Raw genomic sequence first — 15,107 nt, 5'->3', positions numbered from 1 at the left:
AGTGAGATCTAAAATCACGATCAAAATCTCAATATGTTGGGCAGCCACATCTAGTGTTGATGGAACATATATTCTCAAGATGGAATTCATAATCTCTTAACGGATATATAAAATATTCCATTGAGATAAGTTTAATGGGTTTGGTCATTTAGAGTGTTAGGCCTAACCATTCAAAGTGACAGTCTACATTCATGACTTTATATTACTACGAATATTTTATAAATGGGTTGCATGTATAATAAAGTCTTGGGATATAATTTATTAATAAGGTCTAAAGTGCAATTATATTTATATAATAGTATTAAATATAATTCATGGTAACTTTGGACTTGTCAAGAGTTGACAGAAAAGTCCAAGGCCCATCGAAGCTAGTGTCTTATTGGTCCCTTTTGGTCCCACTCTAAGCCACACACTAAAGCCCAATTGGAAAGGCCTAATAGGGTAGCCCAATTATATAATCAGTTAGATATAAAGGGAGAAACATACATAATTTTATAGATGAAACATCGTTATGAAATGGTGTGTATGTGTGAGTGAAGGCACTCGATTATTCTCCCTTGAAAACTGATTGAGAGACCACACTTCTTTGGCATAAAGTGGAATTGGTGTGAAGATTAAAAGTGTTCCTAAGTACCTCTAATATTTTGTTTTGAATTTCACCACACCAAGGTATGCTACCTTGTTCTTAAATTCTGAAATTTACATAGTGCATGTTGTCAATCATGAAAGAAATAGATCCATGTTTATTTGTTCCGCTGTGTGTTTTGTATGAGATACAAAACTAGATTTTCCAACACAAGCGTCCTCGCTCCATGTGTTGGAGTTTATGCCCTAAAATCCAATCTATTTGCATGTCATAAAGAATTAAATTGTTTAATTATATGAGACTATTTATAAATGAACTAATGGGACATTATCTTAGTCCATGAGATGTATTGTATGTAATTTAGTCACAAAAGATGTAAATCACAAGTTGCTTGTAAACTCAAAATGTAGTTCGTAGTCGGTGATGAGATTGGGCGTTTCATCTGCGAAGACTATAACATATCAACTAAGATGATTTATATTGATCATGGAAAAGGAGATTTCTAGTTGGTATGTTGATATGTTTTAAGGGTTAAGACAAATTGAACTGGACCGTCGTGAGATTTATTATTCTCCTAACGACTGTCAAATGAATAATAAATCTCACGACTTCTATTTACATGAACTCTTAATTTTGAGAGGATAATGAACTTGGTCATGAAATGTAGTTTCTTTGATGTATCATGAGTGAGATCTAAAATTACTATCAAAATCTCAATATGTTGGGCAGCCACATCTAGTGCTGATGGAACATATATTCTCGAGATGGAATTCATAATCTCTTAACGGATATATAAAATATTCCATCGAGATAAGTTTAATAGGTTTGGTCATTTAGAGTGTTAGGCCTAACCATTCAAAGTGACAGTCTACATTCATGACTTTATATTACTACGAATATTTTATAAATGGGTTGCATGTATAATAAAGTCTTGGGATATAATTTATTAATAAGGTCTAAAGTGCAGTTATATTTATATAATAGTATTAAATATAATTCATGGTAACTTTGGACTTGTCAAGAGTTGACAGAAAAGCCCAAGGCCCATTGAAGCTAGTGTCTTATTGGTCCCTTTTGGTCCCACTCTAAGCCACACACTAAAGACCAATTGGAAAGGCCTAATAGGCTAGCCCAATTATATAATCAGTTAGATATAAAGGGAGAAACATACAGAATTTTATAGATGAAACATCGTTATGAAATGGTGTGTATGTGTGAGTGAAGCCACTCGATTATTCTTCCTTGAAAACTGATTAAGAGACCACACTTCTTGGGCATAAAGTGGAATTGGTGTGAGGATTAAAAGTGTTCCTAAGTACTTCTAATATTTTGTTTTGAATTTCACCACACCAAGGTATGCTACCTTGTTCTTAAATTCTGAAATTTACATAGTGCATGTTATCAATCATGAAAGAAATAGATCAATGTTTATTTGTTCCGCTGTGTGCTTTGTATGAGATACAAAACTAGATTTTCCAACACAAGCGTCCTCGCTCCATGTGTTGGAGTTTATGCCCTAAAATACAATTTATTTGCATGTCATAAAGAATTAAATTGTTTAATTATATGAGACTATTTATAAATGAACTAATGGGACATTATCTTAGTCCATGAGATGTATTGTATGTGATTTAGTCACAAAAGATGTAAATCACAAGTTGCTTGTAAACTCAATATGTAGTTCGTAGTCGGTGATGAGATTGGGCTTTTCATCTGCGAAGACTATAACATATCAACTAAGATGATTTATATTGATCATGGAAAAGGAGATTTCTAGTTGGTATGTTGATATGTTTTAAGGGTTAAGACAAATTGAACTGGACCGTTGTGAGATTTATTATTCTCCTAACGACTGTCAAATGAATAATAAATCTCACGACTTCTATTTACATGAACTCTTAATTTTGAGAGTATAATGAACTTGATCATGAAATGTAGTTGCTTTGATGTATCAGGAGTGAGATCTAAAATTACTATCAAAATCTCAATATGTTGGGCAGCCACATCTAGTGCTGATGGAACATATATTCTCGAGATGGAATTCATAATCTCTTAACGGATATATAAAATATTCCATCGAGATAAGTTTAATAGGTTTGGTCATTTAGAGTGTTAGGCCTAACCATTCAAAGTGACAGTCTACATTCATGACTTTATATTACTACGAATATTTTATAAATGGGTTGCATGTATAATAAAGTCTTGGGATACAATTTATTAATAAGGTCTAAAGTGCAATTATATTTATATAATAGTATTAAATATAATTCATGGTAACTTTGGACTTGTCAAGAGTTGACTGAAAAGCCCAAGGCCCATTGAAGCTAGTGTCTTATTGGTCCCTTTTGGTCCCACTCTAAGCCACACACTAAAGCCCAATTGGAAAGGCCTAATAGGGTAGCCCAATTATATAATCAGTTAGATATAAAGGGAGAAACATACATAATTTTATAGAAGAAACATCGTTATGAAATGGTGTGTATGTGTGAGTGAAGCCACTCGATTATTCTCCCTTGTAAACTGATTGAGAGACCACACTTCTTGGGCATAAAGTGGAATTGGTGTGAAGATTAAAAGTGTTCCTAAGTACCTCTAATATTTTGTTTTGAATTTCACCACACCAAGGTATGCTACCTTGTTCTTAAATTCTGAAATTTACATAGTGCATGTTATCAATCATGAAAGAAATAGATCAATGTTTATTTGTTCCGCTGTGTGCTTTGTATGAGATACAAAACTAGATTTTCCAACACAAGCGTCCTCGCTCCATGTGTTGGAGTTTATGCCCTAAAATTCAATTTATTTGCATGTCATAAAGAATTAAATTGTTTAATTATATGAGACTATTTATAAATGAACTAATGGGACATTATCTTAGTCCATGAGATGTATTTTATGTGATTTAGTCACAAAAGATGTAAATCACAAGTTGCTTGTAAACTCAATATGTAGTTCGTAGTCGGTGATGAGATTGGGCGTTTAATCTGCGAAGACTATAACATATCAACTAAGATGATTTATATTGATCATGGAAAAGGAGATTTCTAGTTGGTATGTTGATATGTTTTAAGGGTTAAGACAAATTGAACTGGACCGTTGTGAGATTTATTATTCTCCTAACGACTGTCAAATGAATAATAAATCTCACGACTTCTATTTACATGAACTCTTAATTTTGAGAGCATAATGAACTTGATCATGAAATGTAGTTGCTTTGATGTATCAGGAGTGAGATCTAAAATCACGATCAAAATCTCAATATGTTGGGCAACCACATCTAGTGTTGATGGAACATATATTCTCAAGATGGAATTCATAATCTCTTAACGGATATATAAAATATTCCATTGAGATAAGTTTAATGGGTTTGGTCATTTAGAGTGTTAGGCCCAACCATTCAAAGTGACAGTCTACATTAATGACTTTATATTACTACGAATATTTTCTAAATGGGTTGCATGTATAATAAAGTCTTGGGATATAATTTATTAATAAGGTCTAAAGTGCAATTATATTTATATAATAGTATTAAATATAATTCATGGTAACTTTGGACTTGTCAAGAGTTGACTGAAAAGCCCAAGGCCCATTGAAGCTAGTGTCTTATTGGTCCCTTTTGGTCCCACTCTAAGCCACACACTAAAGCCCAATTGGAAAGGCCTAATAGGGTAGCCCAATTATATAATCTGTTAGATATAAAGGGAGAAACATACAGAATTTTATAGATGAAACATCGTTATGAAATGGTGTGTATGTGTGAGTGAAGCCACTCGATTATTCTCCCTTGAAAACTGATTATGAGACCACACTTCTTGGGCATAAAGTGGAATTGGTGTGAAGATTAAAAGTGTTCCTAAGTACCTCTAATATTTTGTTTTGAATTTCACCACACCAAGGTATGCTACCTTGTTCTTAAATTCTGAAATTTACATAGTGCATGTTATCAATCATGAAAGAAATAGATCCATGTTTATTTGTTCCGCTGTGTGTTTTGTATGAGATACAAAACTAGATTTTCCAACACAAGCGTCCTCGCTCCATGTGTTAGAGTTTATGCCCTAAAATCCAATTTATTTGCATGTCATAAAGAATTAAATTGTTTAATTATATGAGAGTATTTATAAATGAACTAATGGGACATTATCTTAGTCCATGAGATGTATTGTATGTGATTTAGTCACAAAAGATGTAAATCACAAGTTGCTTGTAAACTCAAAATGTAGTTCGTAATCGGTGATGAAATTGGGCGTTTCATCTGCGAAGGCTATAACATATCAACTAAGATGATTTATATTGATCATGGAAAAGGAGATTTCTAGTCGGTATGTTGATATGTTTTAAGAGTTAAGACATATTGAACTGGACTGTTGTGAGATTTATTATTCTCCTAACGACTGTCAAATGAATAATAAATCTCACGACTTCTATTTACATGAACTCTTAATTTTGAGAGCATAATGAACTTGATCATGAAATGTAGTTGCTTTGATGTATCAGGAGTGAGATCTAAAATCACGATCAAAATCTCAATATGTTGGGCAGCCACATCTAGTGTTGATGGAACATATATTCTCAAGATGGAATTCATAATCTCTTAACGGATATATAAAATATTCCATTGAGATAAGTTTAATGGGTTTGGTCATTTAGAGTGTTAGGCCTAACCATTCAAAGTGACAGTCTACATTCATGACTTTATATTACTACGAATATTTTATAAATGGGTTGCATGTATAATAAAGTCTTGGGATATAATTTATTAATAAGGTCTAAAGTGCAATTATATTTATATAATAGTATTAAATATAATTCATGGTAACTTTGGACTTGTCAAGAGTTGACAGAAAAGCCCAAGGCCCATCGAAGCTAGTGTCTTATTGGTCCCTTTTGGTCCCACTCTAAGCCACACACTAAAGCCCAATTGGAAAGGCCTAATAGGGTAGCCCAATTATATAATCAGTTAGATATAAAGGGAGAAACATACATAATTTTATAGATGAAACATCGTTATGAAATGGTGTGTATGTGTGAGTGAAGGCACTCGATTATTCTCCCTTGAAAACTGATTGAGAGACGACACTTCTTGGGCATAAAGTGGAATTGGTGTGAAGATTAAAAGTGTTCCTAAGTACCTCTAATATTTTGTTTTGAATTTCACCACACCAAGGTATGCTACCTTGTTCTTAAATTCTGAAATTTACATAGTGCATGTTGTCAATCATGAAAGAAATAGATCCATGTTTATTTGTTCCGCTGTGTGTTTTGTATGAGATACAAAACTAGATTTTCCAACACAAGCGTCCTCGCTCCATGTGTTGGAGTTTATGCCCTAAAATCCAATCTATTTGCATGTCATAAAGAATTAAATTGTTTAATTATATGAGACTATTTATAAATGAACTAATGGGACATTATCTTTGTCCATGAGATGTATTGTATGTAATTTAGTCACAAAAGATGTAAATCACAAGTTGCTTGTAAACTCAAAATGTAGTTCGTAGTCGGTGATGAGATTGGGCGTTTCATCTGCGAAGACTATAACATATCAACTAAGATGATTTATATTGATCATGGAAAAGGAGATTTCTAGTTGGTATGTTGATATGTTTTAAGGGTTAAGACAAATTGAACTGGACCGTCGTGAGATTTATTATTCTCCTAACGACTGTCAAATGAATAATAAATCTCACGACTTCTATTTACATGAACTCTTAATTTTGAGAGGATAATGAACTTGGTCATGAAATGTAGTTGCTTTGATGTATCAGGAGTGAGATCTAAAATTACTATCAAAATCTCAATATGTTGGGCAGCCACATCTAGTGCTGATGGAACATATATTCTCGAGATGGAATTCATAATCTCTTAACGGATATATAAAATATTCCATCGAGATAAGTTTAATAGGTTTGGTCATTTAGAGTGTTAGGCCTAACCATTCAAAGTGACAGTCTACATTCATGACTTTATATTACTACGAATATTTTATAAATGGGTTGCATGTATAATAAAGTCTTGGGATATAATTTATTAATAAGGTCTAAAGTGCAGTTATATTTATATAATAGTATTAAATATAATTCATGGTAACTTTGGACTTGTCAAGAGTTGACAGAAAAGCCCAAGGCCCATTGAAGCTAGTGTCTTATTGGTCCCTTTTGGTCCCACTCTAAGCCACACACTAAAGACCAATTGGAAAGGCCTAATAGGCTAGCCCAATTATATAATCAGTTAGATATAAAGGGAGAAACATACAGAATTTTATAGATGAAACATCGTTATGAAATGGTGTGTATGTGTGAGTGAAGCCACTCGATTATTCTTCCTTGAAAACTGATTAAGAGACCACACTTCTTGGGCATAAAGTGGAATTGGTGTGAAGATTAAAAGTGTTCCTAAGTACTTCTAATATTTTGTTTTGAATTTCACCACACCAAGGTATGCTACCTTGTTCTTAAATTCTGAAATTTACATAGTGCATGTTATCAATCATGAAAGAAATAGATCAATGTTTATTTGTTCCGCTGTGTGCTTTGTATGAGATACAAAACTAGATTTTCCAACACAAGCGTCCTCGCTCCATGTGTTGGAGTTTATGCCCTAAAATCCAATTTATTTGCATGTCATAAAGAATTAAATTGTTTAATTATATGAGACTATTTATAAATGAACTAATGGGACATTATCTTAGTCCATGAGATGTATTGTATGTGATTTAGTCACAAAAGATGTAAATCACAAGTTGCTTGTAAACTCAATATGTAGTTCGTAGTCGGTGATGAGATTGGGCTTTTCATCTGCGAAGACTATAACATATCAACTAAGATGATTTATATTGATCATGGAAAAGGAGATTTCTAGTTGGTATGTTGATATGTTTTAAGGGTTAAGACAAATTGAACTGGACCGTTGTGAGATTTATTATTCTCCTAACGACTGTCAAATGAATAATAAATCTCACGACTTCTATTTACATGAACTCTTAATTTTGAGAGTATAATGAACTTGATCATGAAATGTAGTTGCTTTGATGTATCAGGAGTGAGATCTAAAATTACTATCAAAATCTCAATATGTTGGGCAGCCACATCTAGTGCTGATGGAACATATATTCTCGAGATGGAATTCATAATCTCTTAACGGATATATAAAATAGTCCATCGAGATAAGTTTAATAGGTTTGGTCATTTAGAGTGTTAGGCCTAACCATTCAAAGTGACAGTCTACATTCATGACTTTATATTACTACGAATATTTTATAAATGGGTTGCATGTATAATAAAGTCTTGGGATATAATTTATTAATAAGGTCTAAAGTGCAATTATATTTATATAATAGTATTAAATATAATTCATGGTAACTTTGGACTTGTCAAGAGTTGACTGAAAAGCCCAAGGCCCATTGAAGCTAGTGTCTTATTGGTCCCTTTTGGTCCCACTCTAAGCCACACACTAAAGCCCAATTGGAAAGGCCTAATAGGTTAGCCCAATTATATAATCAGTTAGATATAAAGGGAGAAACATACAGAATTTTATAGATGAAACATCGTTATGAAATGGTGTGTATGTGTGAGTGAAGCCACTCGATTATTCTCCCTTGAAAACTGATTATGAGACCACACTGCTTGGGCATAAAGTGGAATTGGTGTGAAGATTAAAAGTGTTCCTAAGTACCTCTAATATTTTGTTTTGAATTTCACCAGACCAAGGTATGCTACCTTGTTCTTAAATTCTGAAATTTACATAGTGCATGTTATCAATCATGAAAGAAATAGATCCATGTTTATTTGTTCCGCTGTGTGTTTTGTATGAGATACAAAACTAGATTTTCCAACACAAGCGTCCTCGCTCCATGTGTTGGAGTTTATGCCCTAAAATCCAATTTATTTGCATGTCATAAAGAATTAAATTGTTTAATTATAGGAGACTATTTATAAATGAACTAATGGGACATTATCTTAGTCCATGAGATGTATTGTATGTGATTTAGTCACAAAAGATGTAAATCACAAGTTGCTTGTAAACTCAAAATGTAGTTCGTAATCGGTGATGAAATTGGCCGTTTCATCTACGAGGGCTATAACATATCAACTAAGATGATTTATATTGATCATGGAAAAGGAGATTTCTAGTCGGTATGTTGATATGTTTTAAGAGTTAAGACATATTGAACTGGACTGTTGTGAGATTTATTATTCTCCTAACGACTGTCAAATGAATAATAAATCTCACGACTTCTATTTACATGAACTCTTAATTTTGAGAGCATAATGAACTTGATCATGAAATGTAGTTGCTTTGATGTATCAGGAGTGAGATCTAAAATCACGATCAAAATCTCAATATGTTGGGCAGCCACATCTAGTGTTGATGGAACATATATTCTCAAGATGGAATTCATAATCTCTTAACGGATATATAAAATATTCCATTGAGATAAGTTTAATGGGTTTGGTCATTTAGAGTGTTAGGCCTAACCATTCAAAGTGACTGTCTACATTCATGACTTTATATTACTACGAATATTTTACAAATGGGTTGCATGTATAATAAAGTCTTGGGATATAATTTATTAATGAGGTCTAAAGTGCAATTATATTTATATAATAGTATTAAATATAATTCATGGTAACTTTGGACTTGTCAAGAGTTGACTGAAAAGCCCAAGGCCCATTGAAGCTAGTGTCTTATTGGTCCCTTTTGGTCCCACTCTAAGCCATACACTAAAGCCCAATTGGAAAGGCCTAATAGGCTAGCCCAATTATATAATCAGTTAGATATAAAGGGAGAAACATACAGAATTTTATAGATGAAACATCGTTATGAAATGGTGTGTATGTGTGAGTGAAGCCACTCGATTATTCTTCCTTGAAAACTGATTAAGAGACCACACTTCTTGGGCATAAAGTGGAATTGGTGTGAAGATTAAAAGTGTTCCAAAGTACTTCTAATATTTTGTTTTGAATTTCACCACACCAAGGTATGCTACCTTGTTCTTAAATTCTGAAATTTACATAGTGCATGTTATCAATCATGAATGAAATAGATACATGTTTATTTCTTCCGCTGTGTGTTTTGATGAGATACAAAACTAGATTTTCCAACAAAAGCGTCCTCGCTCCATGTGTTGGAGTTTATGCCCTAAAATCCAATTTATTTGTATGTCATAAAGAATTAAATTGTTTAATTATATGAGACTATTTATAAATGAACTAATGGGACATTATCTTAGTCCATGAGATGTATTGTATGTGATTTAGTCACAAAAGATGTAAATCACAAGTTGCTTGTAAACTCAAAATGTAGTTCGTAATCGGTGATGAAATTGGCCGTTTCATCTACGAGGGCTCTAACATATCAACTAAGATAATTTATATTGATCATGGAAAAGGAGATTTCTAGTCGGTATGTTGATATGTTTTAAGAGTTAAGACATATTGAACTGGACTGTTGTGAGATTTATTATTCTCCTAACGACTGTCAAATGAATAATAAATCTCACGACTTCTATTTACATGAACTCTTAATTTTGAGAGCATAATGAACTTGATCATGAAATGTAGTTGCTTTGATGTATCAGGAGTGAGATCTAAAATCACGATCAAAATCTCAATATGTTGGGCAGCCACATCTAGTGTTGATGGAACATATATTCTCAAGATGGAATTCATAATCTCTTAACGGATATATAAAATATTCCATTGAGATAAGTTTAATGGGTTTGGTCATTTAGAGTGTTAGGCCTAACCATTCAAAGTGACAGTCTACATTCATGACTTTATATTACTACGAATATTTTATAAATGGGTTGCATGTATAATAAAGTCTTGGGATATAATTTATTAATAACGTCTAAAGTGCAATTATATTTATAGAATAGTACTAAATATAATTCATGGTAACTTTGGACTTGTCAAGAGTTGACAGAAAAGCCCAAGGCCCATTGAAGCTAGTGTCTTATTGGTCCCTTTTGGTCCCACTCTAAGCCACACACTAAAGCCCAATTGGAAAGGCCTAATAGGCTTGCCTAATTATATAATCAGTTAGATATAAAGGGAGAAACATACAGAATTTTATAGATGAAACATCGTTATGAAATGGTGTGTATGTGTGAGTGAAGCCACTCGATTATTCTTCCTTGAAAACTGATTAAGAGACCACACTTCTTGGGCATAAAGTGGAATTGGTGTGAAGATTAAAAGTGTTCCAAAGTACTTCTAATATTTTGTTTTGAATTTCACCACACCAAGGTATGCTACCTTGTTCTTAAATTCTGAAATTTACATAGTGCATGTTATCAATCATGAATGAAATAGATACGTGTTTATTTCTTCCGCTGTGTGTTTTGATGAGATACAAAACTAGAATTCCCAACACAAGCATCCTCGCTCCATGGGTTGGAGTTTATTCCCTAAAATCCAATTTATTTGCATGTCATAAATAATTAAATTGTTTAATTATATGAGACTATTTATAAATGAACTAATGGGACATTATCTTAGTCCATGAGATGTATTGTATGAGATTTAATCACAAAAGATGTAAATCACAAGTTGCTTGTAAACTCAAAATGTAGTTCGTAGTCGGTGATGAAATTGGGCGTTTCATCTGCGAAGGCTATAACATATCAACTAAGATGATTTATATTGATCATGGAAAAGGAGATTTCTAGTCGGTATGTTGATATGTTTTAAGAGTTAAGACATATTGAACTGGACTGTTGTGAGATTTATTATTCTCTTAACGACTGTCAAATGAATAATAAATTTCACGACTTCTATTTACATGAACTCTTAATTTTGAGAGCATAATGAACTTGATCATGAAATGTAGTTGCTTTGATGTATCGGGAGTGAGATCTAAAATCACGATCAAAATCTCAATATGTTGGGCAGCCACATCTAGTGTTGATGGAACATATATTCTCAAGATGGAATTCATAATCTCTTAACGGATATATAAAATATTCCATTGAGATAAGTTTAATGGGTTTGGTCATTTAGAGTGTTAGGCCCAACCATTCAAAGTGACAGTCTACATTCATGACTTTATATTACAACGAATATTTTATAAATGGGTTGCATGTATAATAAAGTCTTGGGATATAATTTATTAATAAGGTCTAAAGTGCAATTATATTTATATAATAGTATTAAATATAATTCATGGTAACTTTGGACTTGTCAAGAGTTGACAGAAAAGCCCAAGGCCCATCGAAGCTAGTGTCTTATTGGTCCCTTTTGGTCCCACTCTAAGCCACACACTAAAGCCCAATTGAAAAGGCCTAATAGGGTAGCCCAATTATATAATCAGTTAGATATAAAGGGAGAAACATACATAATTTTATAGATGAAACATCGTTATGAAATGGTGTGTATGTGTGAGTGAAGCCACTCGATTATTCTCCCTTGAAAACTGATTGAGAGACCACACTTCTTGGGCATAAAGTGGAATTGGTGTGAAGATTAAAAGTGTTCCTAAGTACCTCTAATATTTTGTTTTGAATTTCACCACACCAAGGTATGCTACCTTGTTCTTAAATTCTGAAATTTACATAGTGCATGTTATCAATCATGAAAGAAATAGATCCATGTTTATTTGTTCCGCTGTGTGTTTTGTATGAGATACAAAACTAGATTTTCCAACACAAGCGTCCTCGCTCCATGTGTTGGAGTTTATGCCCTAAAATCCAATTTATTTGCATGTCATAAAGAATTAAATTGTTTAATTATATGAGACTATTTATAAATGAACTAATGGGAAATTATCTTAGTCCATGAGATGTATTGTATGTGATTTAGTCACAAAAGATGTAAATCACAAGTTGCTTGTAAACTCAAAATGTAGTTCGTAGTCGGTGATGAGATTGGGCGTTTCATCTGCGAAGACTATAACATATCAACTAAGATGATTTATATTGATCATGGAAAAGGAGATTTCTAGTTGGTATGTTGATATGTTTTAAGGGTTAAGACAAATTGAACTGGACCGTTGTGAGATTTATTATTCTCCTAACGACTGTCAAATGAATAATAAATCTCACGACTTCTATTTACATGAACTCTTAATTTTGAGAGGATAATGAACTTGATCATGAAATGTAGTTGCTTTGATGTATCAGGAGTGAGATCTAAAATCACGATCAAAATCTCAATATGTTAGGCAGCCACATCTAGTGTTGATGGAACATATATTCTCAAGATGGAATTCATAATCTCTTAACGGATATATAAAATATTCCTTCGAGATAAGTTTAATGGGTTTGGTCATTTAGAGTGTTAGGCCTAACCATTTAAAGTGACAGTCTACATTCATGACTTTATATTACTACGAATATTTTATAAATGGGTTGCATGTATAATAAAGTCTTGGGATATAATTTATTAATAAGGTCTAAAGTGCAATTATATTTATAGAATAGTATTAAATATAATTCATGGTGACTTTGGACTTGTCAAGAGTTGACTGAAAAGCCCAAGGCCCATTGAAGCTAGTGTCTTATTGGTCCCTTTTGGTCCCACTCTAAGCCACACACTAAAGCCCAATTGGAAAGGCCTAATAGGCTAGCCCAATTATATAATCAGTTAGATATAAAGGGAGAAACATACAGAATTTTATAGATGAAACATCGTTATGAAATGGTGTGTATGTGTGAGTGAAGCCACTCGATTATTCTTCCTTGAAAACTGATTAAGAGACCACACTTCTTGGGCATAAAGTGGAATTGGTGTGAGGATTAAAAGTGTTCCTAAGTACTTCTAATATTTTGTTTTGAATTTCACCACACCAAGGTATGCTATCTTGTTCTTAAATTCTGAAATTTACATAGTGCATGTTATAAATCATGAATGAAATAGATACATGTTTATTGTTTCCGCTGTGTGTTTTGATGAGATACAAAACTAGAATTTCCAACACAAGCGTCCTCGCTCCATGGGTTGGAGTTTATGCCCTAAAATCCAATTTATTTGCATGTCATAAATAATTAAATTGTTTAATTATATGAGACTATTTATAAATGAAATAATGGGACATTATCTTAGTCCATGAGATGTATTGTATGTGATTTAGTCACAAAAGATGTAAATCACAAGTTGCTTGTAAACTCAAAATGTAGTTCGTAGTCGGTGATGAAATTGGGCGTTTCATCTGCGAAGGCTATAACATATCAACTAAGATGATTTATATTGATCATGGAAAAGGAGATTTCTAGTCGGTATGTTGATATGTTTTAAGAGTTAAGACATATTGAACTGGACTGTTGTGAGATTTATTATTCTCTTAACGACTGTCAAATGAATAATAAATCTCACGACTTCTATTTACATGAACTCTTAATTTTGAGAGCATAATGAACTTGATCATGAAATGTAGTTGCTTTGATGTATCGGGAGTGAGATCTAAAATCACGATCAAAATCTCAATATGTTGGGCAGCCACATCTAGTGTTGATGGAACATATATTCTCAAGATGGAATTCATAATCTCTTAACGGATAATTAAAATATTCCATTGAAATAAGTTTAATGGGTTTGGTCATTTAGAGTGTTAGGCCTAACCATTCAAAGTGACAGTCTACATTCATGACTTTATATTACTACGAATATTTTATAAATGGGTTGCATGTATAATAAAGTCTTGGGATATAATTTATTAATAAGGTCTAAAGTGCAATTATATTTATATAATAGTATTAAATATAATTCATGGTAACTTTGGACTTGTCAAAAGTTGACAGAAAAGCCCAAGGCCCATTGAAGCTAGTGTCTTATTGGTCCCTTTTGGTCCCACTCTAAGCCACACACTAAAGCCCAATTGGAAAGGCCTAATAGGCTAGCCCAATTATATAATCAGTTAGATATAAATGGAGAAACATACAGAATTTTATAAATGAAACATCGTTATGAAATGGCGTGTATGTGTGAGTGAAGCCACTCGATTATTCTCCCTTGAAAACTGATTAAGAGACCACATTTCTTGGGCATAAAGTGGAATTCGTGGGAAGATTAAAAGTGTTCCTAGGTACTTCTAATATTTTGTTTTGAATTTCACCACACCAAGGTATGCTACATTGTTCTTAAATTCTGAAATTTACATATTGCATGTTATCAATCATGAATGAAATAGATACATGTTTATTGTTTCCGCTGTGTGTTTTGTATGAGATACAAAACTAGATTTTCCAACACAAGCGTCCTCGCTCCATGTGTTGGAGTTTATGCCCCAAAATCCAATTTATTTGCATGTCATAAATAATTAAATTGTTTAATTATATGAGACTATTTATAAATGAACTAATGGGACATTATCTTAGTCCATGAGATGTATTGTATGTGATTTAGTCACAAAAGATGTAAATCACAAGTTGCTTGTAAACTCAAAATGTAGTTCGTAGTCGGTGATGAGATTGGGCGTTTCATCTGCGCAGACTATAACATATCAACTAAGATGATTTATATTGATCATGGAAAAGGAGATTTCTAGTTGGTATGTTGATATGTTTTAAGAGTTAAGACAAATT

The sequence above is a fragment of the Castanea sativa genome, chromosome 5, assembly GCF_040712315.1.
Source record: "Castanea sativa cultivar Marrone di Chiusa Pesio chromosome 5, ASM4071231v1".
Taxonomy (NCBI): domain Eukaryota; kingdom Viridiplantae; phylum Streptophyta; class Magnoliopsida; order Fagales; family Fagaceae; genus Castanea; species Castanea sativa.
The sequence above is the reverse complement of the archived record's forward strand: the minus strand, read 5'-3'. Positions refer to the sequence as shown.